Genomic DNA, 10,453 nt, shown 5'->3' with positions numbered 1-10,453 from the left:
AGTCTAATTTTGTCTTAGAGCAAGAGGAGGCCCAAAAAGCGGAGGTAGGAGAGACCCTTGCAGATGAAGGAGTAGTTGAAGGAAGTTGTCATGGAAAGGAAATCATCAAGAAGGAGTACGATTTTATACTAAAACAACTGGACAAAGCAGCAATTATTGAAGGGGAAGAAGCGGTTGCAGACTTCGGAGATTGATGACAAGTCATCTTAGCCTAGTTTCACTAGTCTTTTTCTTTTGTTTTCAATTGATTTTATGCACTTTCTTGAGCCATAAGCAAGTCAATTGGGTAGAATTTCATGTTTCCTTTGATTTAATCAACCATGGATAAATTAATGCAATTTCATGAGATTTTGTGCTATAATTGTCATATATTATGAAAGAATAACAATTTCATGATTTTGAGCATAGCTTTGATGTGCTTGGTTGATTAATGATAGGTGAAAAGAGCTTTGAAGAAGGTTGAAGAAAGAAGAAATGGTAAGGAGCAGGAGAGAACAAAAAGCTTGAGCAAAAGCTTGCCTCAAACTTTAGCTCAAACTTTTGGAAGAATTGAATTCACCCTGGAGGAGCAAAAGCTTGCGCCAACGTTTGCCCTCAAGCTTTTAGGCAAACGTTGGCGCCACAACAAAACACCCAGGAGAGCAAAAGCTTGCACCAACGTTTGACCTCAAGCTTTTAAGCAAACGTTGGCGCCACAACAAAACACCTAGGAGAGCAAAAGCTTGCGCCAACATTTGACCTCAAGCTTTTAGGCAAACATTGGCGCCGCAACAACATGAAGGGGTATACTTCCAACAAGAATAACTTGAGTTGTAGATGTCCAATTGAGGTGATTCCAATTGGGTTAGAAAGCTGACATTCAGAGCTTTCCAACCATATATAATAGTCTATAGTGGACATAAAATTGGCAACTTGACAAGAGGGTAAAGTAGTACCCCAAGAGGCATGCAAGAGGGATCCACGTTTGGCTCAAAGTTTGACCTCAAACTTTGGCTCAAACGTGGATGGCAGCAAGGAAGGCTAGCTGATATGAAAAGTTTGAGTAAAAGTTTGACCTCAAACTTTTACTCAAGCTTTTCTGGTTCATGGCCCAGTTCACAAATGGGTTTCTCTCCAACTCCAAGAGCAATCAACAGAGGCTTTTGTCAACCCAATTCCATCAAGAGCAAAGGCCCAATTTAAGGCTTGAAGATCATTTGAAGAGAGTGTATAAATAGCTTAGAATTTAAGTTTTTAGGGAGCTTTTCCGTTTTAGTTTTTACTAAGTGATTTTGGGAGAGCTTTTGGTGAGAATTTATTTTGAGATTCTGAGTCTTGGGGAAGGAGAATTGAATTCTCTTCCTCTTAGTTTTCTTGTTTTCAATTTCATTTACACTTGTCTTGAATCTTGGGTTGAAGAATTGAGGAAATTCTGTCTCAATCTCACCTTGAGATCTCTTTCTGTTTTGATTTACTGCATCATTGAGAAGTTGCGATTTCACCTCTTTTCTTCTACTGCTGGATCTTTACTTTTCTTGCAATTGAATTCTCAATTTGGATCTAGGAAGGCATTGAGATCTAGACTTGGTTATCTAGTCTCTTGAGTCCTGAGATCTACATCTTTCAATTTCAATTTCCTTGTTTCGTTGCTACACCAAGCTTATTTTCATTTTCATTTACGATCCGATTTAATTGAATCCATCTTTTACATTTCTGTTTGTTGAATTTTAATGTTCCTTGTTTAATTTCTGCAAATCACACTCCCAATTCCCTTTATAATTCAAGCCATTTACATTTCTTGCACTCTAAGAATCTGTAATTTACATTTCTTGCGTTATAAGTTTCTGCCATTTAATTTCTTATTCTTTAAGATTCAGCACATTTACTTTCCTGCTCTTTCCTTTACTGCAATTTCCCCTCTTCCCTTTTACTTTTCATGCAATTTAGTTTCTGCAAATTACAAATCACTCAACCAAATCTTGATTTGCTTGACTAAATCAACCACTAAACTAAAATTGCTCAATCCTTCAATCCCTGTGGGATCGACCTCACTCCCGTGAGTTTTATTACTTGATGCGACCCGGTGCACTTGCCGGTTAGATTGTGTGTTTGGAATTCATTTTTCCAAAAATACACATCAGAGATGCTGAACCTCCATGGAAAAGTCCAGTTATAGAGCCTCCTTCCAAGATGCTTAATGTTGATGTTGAGGAGGGTGTACAACCTTCAAGGCATATCCTGGTTGAAGACTCTGAAGAGGTTGATCAAGAGAAGGAGATTAAAGAAGAAGAAGCACAGCCTCCCATGCTCTTGGTAGGTAATGCAGAAGAGATTGAATTGGAAGAAAGCTACCAAGAGAAAACGGTTGAAGTTGAAGAGGCTTGCAAGGAGGTGGAAGAATTCAAAGAAGAGCACAAGGGAGTGGAGCTTACAAGACAATTGGAAACACCTCCCCCAAAGCCATTACCATCCAATACAACATTCAAGTGGGTAAAATCCTTATCCTTAACTTTTACTTTCCCACTTGAATATGGTTTGCTTGAGACGGATGGTCAACTTAGAGCTCTTTGTGGCTTTAAGAGTAAGAGGGAGATGGTTAGTGGTAGGAGTTGTCAGGCAAGGTTCAAAATGGTTGCACGCTCCAAGTTGAAGTGCAAGGATTGGTGTAGAGCTCGATTGAATGAGCCTAGGAAGATGTTTGGGTGCCTAAATGAGAATTCTAAGGCTGAATCACCCGGATGGAATCATCATGATCCACTTGAAGACGGGTGTAGAAACAAGATTTGGGATCTGAGAATATATGAGGATCAACTTTGGGAGCTCAAAGCTTGTGAGGAACTCCCTCAAGGCTTGGCAAATTCACTTGAGAATGATGAAGATTATTGGAAGTCCAAGCATTGGTGGAAGTTTCAGGATGAGTTCAAGCACAAGCCACCATGACAAGGAGCTCACCGAATGTCCAACTTAAGGACTATAACTAAAAGTGCTAGGTAGGAGACAACCCACCATGGTATGATCGTTCCCTTTCAGTCTTAGTTTTATTTATTTTATTCTACTTTATTTTTTTTTTTGTTAATGACTCTTCTCATAATCTCTGCATATAGCCTGCATTTGCATTTGCATTCCACATATAAAAAAAAAAGCAAGCACGCGACGCGCAAGCGTCGTTGACGCGTTCGCGTCATAAGTGCTTTCGAAACAAGAAGAAAAGAAGCAGAGAGTGGCTGAAGGCGTGCCTTAGGCACAAAACACGCCCACGCTTACTCGTCCCTGACACGTCCGCATCACTTGCAAAAAATAGCCTTCCACGCATGCGCATCACCCACGCGCACGCGTGACTCTGCAAAATCGACGTAAATGGGTGTATGGCAGAGAGTTATGATGGAGTGGGGCTGGAATGATGCTAGAAGCACAAGCCCTATCACGCGAACGCGTCACCCACGCGTACGTGTCATTTTTCAAAATTAGGCCATTCACGTGTGCGCATCACTCACGTGCACGCGTCACCCAAAATTTTGGCAATGTGCATATAATACAGAGAGTTGTGCGTACGCGAGGCCGCACTCACGCCAATAGCACAAAATCAGGTCACGCGTGCGCGTCACCCATGCGTACGCGTCACCTGAAATTATCACAAACCATGCGAACGCGTGGAGCGTCCACGCGAACGCGTGGAGCGTCCACGCGAACGCGTGGAACATCCACGCGTCCGCATCGCCTGCACCGCACTGCTTATCCAGATCAGCGCCAGATATCTTATCTTTTCTTCCCCAATCCTAATCTTTTCTTTTCCCTACTTATTTCTTTCTTCTCCCTTCTTTATTCTTTATTCTTTCTCACTTTTTACTTTCTCCTCCCTTATTTTTCACATCGATTATCAAGGTTCTTTTCTTTCTTTCTTCCCTTTTTACTTTTCCATTATTATTTTTATTTTTATTTATGATTTCTTCTTCTTTTTCTTTTTATTTTTACATTCTTTTGATTGGTGTTAGATATTAAATTGGGTGATTATTTTCTTCTATAATTGCTTGTGGATTATTTAGAATTGTTTGACAATTAATATTACTTCTTAAAGGGTTGCTTGCATGTTTAATTTAATACTTTCGATAACATATTTACCATGCATGCTATGTGTTTGTGAAAAAGCCCGTATGGCATTGCACATTATTTTAAATTATTCTATTCTACTACACTAATGCCAGTTTTTCACAAAACTCCTTTTTATATTTTATTGATTGAATATAATTTTCAATACAAATAGATGGTTCATTTGAATGACTTGATAATCAAATTGAGAATTTAATGCTTGATCTATACTACTCATGCCTTTGCCTGCATGCCAAAAAATATCTTGCATCTACTTGCCAAAACATGCACTTGCTATATTTCCATTGATAAACTTTTCACATGTAGTCATGACCATGTGTTAACGACATCCTTCTTTACCATGCATTGATTATCACTTGTACCATCCTCTTCCTTGCTCAAACCCTTAGCTTTACATGGTACTTTCTTTTTTCCTTTTTCAGGATGGCCACCAAGAAGGGTAAAGAGAAAGCTACTCCCAAACAACCGGCAAGGAAAGGAACAAAAAGAGCACTAGTGGCATGGTGCACAGAAATTGTGATTACACTTTGATTATGTAGAATTCATCGCTCTTTCTTTCCCTGGTAATGGCGCCAAAAACATGATGCCAATACAATGGTTCACAACTTCGCACAACTAACCAGCAAGTGCACTGGGTCGTCCAAGTAATACTTTACGTGAGTAAGGGTCGAATCCCACGGAGATTGTTGGTATGAAGCAAGCTATGGTCACCTTGCAAATCTCAGTCAGGTAGGGTTAAATGTGATTGGATTAGATAATTAAAAGATAAATAATAAAGGATAGAAATACTTATGTAATTTATTGGTGAGAATTTCAGATAAGCGAATAGAGATGCTTTCGTTCCTCTGAACCTCTGCTTTCCTGCTATCTTCATCCAATCAGTCTTACTCCTTTCCATGGCTGGCTTTATGTGATACATCACCATTGTCAATGGCTACTTTCGGTCTTCTCTCGGGAAAATGATCCAAATGCCCTGTCACGGCACGGCTAATCGTCTGGAGGCATCACCCTTGTCAATGGTTTCATCTTATCCTCTCAGTGAAAATGGTCAACGCACCCTGTCACAGCACGACTATTCATCTGTCAGTTCTCGATCATGCTGGAATAGGATTTACTATCCTTTTGCGTCTGTCACTACGCCCGGCAATCGCGAGTTTGAAGCTCGTCACAGTCATTCAATCATTGAATCCTACTCGGAATACCACAGACAAGGTTTAGACTTTCCAGATTCTCTTGAATGCCGCCATCATTCTAGCTTACACCACGAAGATTCCGATTAAGAGATCTAAGAGATACTCATTCAATCTAATGTAGAACGGAAGTGGTTGTCAGGCACGCGTTCATGGGGAATGATGATGATTGTCACGTTCATCACATTCAGGTTGAAGTGCGAATGAATATCTTAGAAGCGAAATAAGATGAATTGAATAGAAAACAGTAGTACTTTGCATTAATCTTTGAAGAACAGCAGAGCTCCACACCTTAATCTATGGAGTGCAGAAACTCTACCGTTAAAAATACATAAGTGAAAGGTCCAGGCATGGCCGAATGGCCAGCCCCTCTGATCTAAGAACCAGGCGTCCAAAGATGATCAAAAGATCAAAAGATGATCCAAAGATCAAAAGATGATCAAAAGATGTCTAATACAATAGTAAAATATCCTATTTATAATAAACTAGCTACTAGGGTTTACAGAAGTAAGTAATTGATGCATAAATCCACTTCCGGGGCCCACTTGGTGTGTGCTTGGGCTGAGCTTTGAGTGTTGCACGTGTAGAGGTCCTCCTTGGAGTTGAACGCCAGCTTTTGTGCCAGTTTGGGCGTTCAACTCTGGTTTTGGCTCCTTTTCTGGCGCTGGACGCCAGATTTGGGCAGAAAGCTGGCGTTGAACGCCAGTTTGCGTCATCTATTCTTGGCCAAAGTATGGACTATTATATATTGCTGGAAATCCCTGGATGTCTACTTTCCAACGCAATTGGAAGCGCGCCATTTCGAGTTTTGTAGCTCCAGAAAATCCACTTTGAGTGCAGGGAGGTCAGAATCCAACAGCATCAGCAGTCCTTCTTCAACCTCTGAATCTGATTTTTGCTCAAGTCCCTCAATTTTAGCCAGAAAATACCTAAAATCACAGAAAAACACACAAACTCATAGTAAAGTCTAGAAATATGAATTTAACATAAAAACTAATGAAAACATCCCTAAAAGTAACTAGATCCTACTAAAAACATACTAAAAACAATGCCAAAAAGCGTATAAATTATCCGCTCATCACAACACCAAACTTAAATTGTTGCTTGTCCCCAAGCAACTGAAAATCAAATAGGATAAAAAAAAGAGAATATACTATAAATTCCAAACTATCAATGAAACATAGCTTCAATCATATGAGCGGGACTTATAGCTTTTTGCCTCTTGAATAGTTTTGGCATCTCACTTTATCCATTGAGGTTCAGAATGATTGGCATCTATAGGAACTCAGAGTTCAGATAGTGTTATTGACTCTCCTAGTTGAGTATGATGATTCTTGAACACAGTTATTTTATGAGTCTTGGCCGTGGCCCTAAGCACTTTGTTTTCCAATATTACCACCGGATACATAAATGCCACAGACACATAATTGGGTGAACCTTTTCAGATTGTGACTCAGCTTTGCTAAAGTCCCCAATTAGAGGTGTCCAGGGTTCTTAAGCACACTCTTTTTTTTTTTGCTTTGGACCTTGACTTTAACCGCTCAGTCTCAAGTTTTCACTTGACACCTACACGCCACAAGCACATGGTTAGGGACAGCTTGGTTTAGCCGCTTAGACCAGGATTTTATTCCTTTAGGCCCTCCTATCCACTGATGCTCAAAGCCTTGGAATTCTTTTTATTTACCCTTGCCTTTTGGTTTTAAGGGTTATTGGCTTTTTGCTCTTGCCTCTTGGTTTTAAGAGCTTTTGGCTTTTTCTGCTTGCTTTTTCTTTCTATTTTTTTTTCTATTTTTTTTGCCCCTTTTTTTTTTCTGCAAGCTTTGTTCTTTGCTGCTTTTTCTTGCTTCAAGAATCATTTTTATGATTTTTTAGATTATCAAATAACATGTCTCCTAGTCATCATTCTTTCAAGAGCCAACATATTTAACATTCTTAAACAACAACTTCAAAAGACATATGCACTGTTCAAGCATACATTCAGAAAACAAGAAGCATTGTCACCACATCAATATAATTAAGCTAAGTTCAAGGATAAATTCGAAACTTATGTACTTCTTGTTCTTTTGAATTAAAACATTTTTCATTTAAGAGAGGTGATGGATTCATAGGAAATTCATAACTTTAAGACATAAGTACTAACTACTAATGATCATGTAATGAAGACACAAACATAGATAAGCACATAACATAGAAAATGAAAAACAGAAGAAATAAGAACAAGGAATGAATCCACCTTAGTGATGGTGGCGTTTCCTTCTTGAGGAACCAATGATGTCCTTGAGCTCTTCTATGTCTCTTCCTTGTCTTTGTTGCTCCTCCCTCATTGTTTTTCGATCTTCTCTTATTTCATGAAGCATGATGGAGTGCTCTTGATGTTCCACCCTTAGTTGTCCCATATTGGAACTCAATTCTCCTAGGGAGGTGTTGATTTGCTCCCAATAGTTTTGTGGAGGAAAGTGCATTTGAGGCATCTCCGGGATCTCATGGTGATGAGCTTCATACGCCTCTTGAGCTCCATGAATGGGCTCTCTTGCTTGCTCCATCTTTTTCTTAGTGATGGGCTTGTCCTCTTTAATGAGGATATCTCCCTCTATGTCAATCCCAGCTGAATTGCATAGGTGGCAAATAAGGTGAGGAAAGGCTAACCTTGCCATAGTGGAAGACTTGTCAGCCACCTTGTAGAGTTCTTGAGGTATAATCTCATGAACTTCCACCTCTTCTCCAATCATGATGCTATGGATCATGATGGCCCGGTCTATAGTAACTTCAGACTGGTTGCTAGTGGGAATGATTGAGCATTTGAATGAACTCCAACCATCCTCTAGCTACAGGCTTGAGGTCCAATCTTCTTAGTTGAACCGGCTTGCCTTTGGAGTCAATCTTCCACTGAGCTCCTTCTACACATATGTCCATAAGGACTTGGTCCAACCTTTGATCAAAGTTGACTCTCCTTGTGTAGGGGCGTGCGTTCTCTTCCATGTTTGGTAAGTTGAATGCCAACCTCACATTTTCCGGACTAAAATCCAAGTATTTCCCCCGAACCATTGTAACATAGTTCTTTGGATCCGGGTTCTTACTTTGATCATGGTTCTTGGTGATCTATGCATTAGCATAGAACTCTTGAACCATTAGGATGCCGACTTGTTGGATGGGATTTGTTAGAACTTCCCAACCTCTTCTTTGAATTTCATGTCGGATCTACGGATATTCATTTCTTTTGAGTTTGAAAGGGACCTCAGGGATCACCTTCTTCTTGGCCACAACATCATAGAAGTGGTCTTGATGGACTTTGGAGATGAATCTTTCCATCTCCTATGACTCGGATGTGGAAGCTTTTGTCTTCCCTTTCCCCTTTCTAGAGGATTCTCCGGTCTTAGGTGCCATCAATGGTAATGGAAAAACAAAAATCTTATGCTTTTACCACACCAAACTTAGAATTTTGCTCGCCGTCGAGCAAGAGAAGAAAGAATAGATGAAGAAGAAGAAGAAATGGAGGAGAGGGAGAAGGTGATGTGGTTCGGCCAAGAAGGGTATAAAGGGGTTGTGTTGTGTGAATTTGAAGAAGAATGGAGGGCTTTATATAGGGAAGGGAGGGGGGAAAGGTTTCGGCCATATGGGTGGGTTTGGGTGGGAAATTGGTTTTGAATTTTGAAGGTAGGTGGGGTTTATGAGGTAGGTTTATAGGGAAGAGTGGATGGATGTGAGTGGTGAAGAGGTGATGGGGAAGAGAGATTGAGGTGATTGGTGAAGAGTTTTGGGGAAGAGTGTTTATGGGATTGTGTGAAAGAGGGGTGAGAAGAAGTGAGTGGAGGTAGGTGGGGATCCTGTGGGGTCCACAGATCCTGAGGTGTCAAGGATTTGCATCCCTACACCAATTAGGCATGTAAAATGCCTTTGCACACAACTCTGGGCGTTCAGCGCCAGGTTGGTGCCCATTTTGGGCGTTCAATGCCCATTTGTTGCCATTTCTGGCGTTGAACGCCAGAACCATACTTGTTCTGGGCGTTCAGTGCCAGGATGCTGCCCATTTTGGGCGTTCAGCGCCAGAACCATGCTCTGTTCTGGCGTTGAACGCCAGGCAGATGCTCCTCCAGGGTGTGATTTTTCTTCTGCTGTTTTTGATTCCGTTTTCAATTTTTATATTTATTTTGTGACTCCACATGATCATAAACCTATAAAGACATATAACTAAGAAAAATATTGTTAGATAAATAAAAATTGGGTTGCCTCCTAACAAGCGCTTCTTTAATGTCAATAGCTTGACAGTGGGCTCTCATGGAGCCTCACAGATGTTCAGAGCATTGTTGAGACTCTCCAACACCAAACTAGTTTGGATATGGGAGTTCAACACCAAACTTAGAGTTTGGTTGTGGCCTCCCAACACCAAACTTAGAGTTTGATTGTGGGAGCTCTGGTTGACTCTGTTTTGAGAGAAGCTTTTCATGTTTCCTCTCCATGGTTGCAAAGGGAGATCCTTGAGTTTTAAACACAAGGGAGTCCTCATTCCATTGAAGGACTAGTTCACCTCTGTCAACATTAATCACAACTCTTGCTGTGGCTAGGAAAGGTCTTCCTAGGATGATGGATTCATCCTCTTCCTTTCCAGTATTCAGGACTATGAAATCAGCAGGGATGTAAAGGCTTTCAAACTTTACTAACACGTCCTCTACTTTTCCATAAGCCTGTTTTCTTGAATTGTCTTCCATTTCTAATGAGATTTTAGCAGCTTGCACCCCATAGATTCCCAGTTTCTCTATTACAGAGAGGGGCATGAGGTTTATTCCTGAACCAAGGTCACACAGAGCCTTAAAGATCATGGTGCCTATGGTACAAGGTATTATGAACTTTCCAGGATCCTGTCTCTTCTGAGGCAATGTCAGTTGTTCCAGATCACTTAGTTCATTGGAGAACAAGGGAGGTTCATCTTCCCAAGTATCAATGCCAAATAATTTGGCATTTAGCTTCATGATTGCACCAAGGAACTTGGCAGCTTGCTCTTCAGTAACATCCTCATTCTCTTCAGAAGAGGAATACTCATCAGAGCTCATGAATGGCATAAGGAGGTTCAATAGAATCTCTATGGTCTCTAGATGAGCCTCAGAGTCCTTTGGTTCCTCAGAGGGAAGCTCCTTATTGATCACTGGATGTCCCAGGAGGTCTTCCTCCTTGGGATTCAC

This window comes from Arachis ipaensis, chromosome B3 (genome assembly GCF_059453495.1).
Source record: "Arachis ipaensis isolate K30076 ecotype BB chromosome B3, ASM5945349v1, whole genome shotgun sequence".
Classification (NCBI taxonomy): Eukaryota; Viridiplantae; Streptophyta; class Magnoliopsida; order Fabales; family Fabaceae; genus Arachis; species Arachis ipaensis.
The sequence above is the reverse complement of the archived record's forward strand: the minus strand, read 5'-3'. Positions refer to the sequence as shown.